This window comes from Colobus angolensis, unplaced genomic scaffold (assembly GCF_000951035.1).
Source record: "Colobus angolensis palliatus isolate OR3802 unplaced genomic scaffold, Cang.pa_1.0 Scaffold64, whole genome shotgun sequence".
Lineage (NCBI taxonomy): Eukaryota > Metazoa > Chordata > Mammalia > Primates > Cercopithecidae > Colobus > Colobus angolensis.
The window spans coordinates 3,501,704-3,503,991 of NW_012120043.1; the positions used below are offsets into that span (position 1 = coordinate 3,501,704).

At 47.2% G+C, this 2,288-nt stretch overlaps 1 protein-coding gene across 1 annotated transcript in view; it reads left to right on the plus strand.

The window, feature by feature from the left end:
* Window positions 1-2,288, plus strand: part of GNA15 (guanine nucleotide binding protein (G protein), alpha 15 (Gq class)) — a 27,990-nt gene that overhangs the window by 23,032 nt on the left and 2,670 nt on the right. The window lies entirely within an intron of this gene.

The window sequence follows — 2,288 nt, forward strand, 5'->3', positions numbered from 1 at the left end:
TTTTCTTTAATTTTTAAAAGCAGAGCCTTGAACAATGTTTCCAAAGCACACAGTTTTTGTAAATATAACGACCTTCTTTCATGCGGCTCTTGTAGGTATAGATTTGCATAACGTTTCTTTTAATTGCATACGAACCAAGACGCGTACAACGGGCAAAAACAGGTTTGGGAACAAACTCTCAGTGCATCCAGAGGGTGAAAGGGCCACAGGGCAACTACAGAGGAACACTATCTAGTGTTGGGCACCACTTAGTATATTTTACAAAGGGGAGGCAGAGTTGTGGTTAATCCAGGGACCGACATGACGAAGGTATATATTCACTAGCACTTTCCCCAGAACACCACTGTGAGGATAAAGTGTGGTGGCAGAAGTGTCCTGCTTAGCTACTGCCAAGTAACACACCGTCCCCAAACTTAGTGGCTTAAACTGGCCATTTTCCTTTGCTCGTGATTTTGTGGGTCAGGAATTTGGGAAACGTTGAGCGGGGTAAGTTCATCTCTGATCCATGTGACATCAGCTGAGCTGCCTGGGATTGGAGATACACTTCCAAGGTAGCTTCTTCCCCCACATGTCTGGTGCCTTGGTGCTCTTGGCCTCTCTCTCTCTGTCTCTCCCTGCCTCCATCTCCCATCTCATCTATCTCTCCTCCCCTTCCTTCCAGTCTCTCTCTCTCCTTTTCCACCTCCCCTGCTCTCTTTCTCTCTCCATTTGGGGCCTCATGATCCACAGCCTCTTCACATGGTTTGAGCTTACTCACAATATGGCTGCCTCAGGGTAGACAGACTTCAGCCCAGGTGGAAGCTGCGTCTCATGATCACCTCAGAAGTGTCAGACGTTACCTCTGCCACATTCTATTTGTCAAGCACATCACTCATATCAGCCTGGATTCAAAAGAAAGAGACTCTACCTCTTGAAGGAAGAATGACACACGCATACAGGGAGGGAAGGAAGTGATGGCAGCCATCTTGGAGATAACTTGCCTTCATTACCTGGGATGCCATAACAAAATACCACAAACTGGGTGGCTTAAAACAACAGAAGTCCAAAGTGAAGATATTGGCAGCGTTGGTTCCTTCTGGAGGCTCTGAGGGAAAATCCATTCCCATGCTTCTCTCTCAGCTTCTGGTGGTGGTCAACAACCCTTAGCTTGTAGACGTATCACTCCAATCTCTGCCTCCATGTTCACATGGCTGTCTTCTCACCATGTCTTTACGTGTCCTCTCCTGTTGTTATAAGACCATCAGTCATTGAATTTAGGTCCTATACTTTGGTATGACCTCTTTTTGTTTTTTTAGACAAGGTCTTGCTCTGTTGCCCAGGCTAGAGTCCAGTGGTGTGATCACAGTTCATTGCAGCCTCGATCTCCTAGGCACAGGTGATCCTCCCACCTCAGCCTCCTGAGTTGCTGGGACTACAGGCATACACCACCACATCTGGCTAATTTTTGTATATTTCTGTAGAGACAAGCTTTCGCCATGTGGCCCAGGCTGACTTAGAACTCCTGGGCCCAACCACACATCTGTCATCCACCTGCCTTGGCCTCCCAAAGTGCTAGGATTACAGGCGTGAGCCATCATGCTCGGCCGTGACCTATTTTAACCTATTACATCTGCAAAGATCTGATTTATAAATAAAGTCATATTCTGAGGTTCCAGGTGGACATGAATTTTGGGGGACACTGTTCACCTCAATATACAAGCAACCATAGTAGATGAGTCTTTAGTACATACTTGACACCAGGTCCACAATCAGTAAACATAAGCTTTGGTGAAGTCACCAGGTTTTGACCCCTGGTCTTGTCATGTCTCAGAGCCCGTGAGGCCAATTTTAGCCAATCATACCCGCAAGATTCAGGGTCTGGGAGATAGATGTCAAGTTGTTCCAGGATGGTGGCTTAGACAGGCCCTCTTCCCTGCCTAGCAGCCCTGGGAATCAGATCACAGTTTAGAGAATTTGGGAACAGGATAAGGTAGATATTTCTTCATTCAAGTCAAAGGGAACCTCCCATGACTCATCCTTGTCTCCCAGCACAAGTGGCTGGTGCACCCTTTGCTGACTTTCAGCCCTTCTCTCCGCTGTGCTAAATAATATTCATGATAATAATAATAAACCACACTTTGGGAGGCTGAGGCGCGCAGATGACTTGAGGTCAGGAGTTTGAGACCAGCCTGGCCAATATGGCAAAACCCAATCTCTATTAAAAATACAAAAATGGCTGGGCGCGGTGGCTCAAGCCTGTAATCCCAGCACTTTGGGAAGCCGAGACGGGCGGATCACGAGGTCAGGAG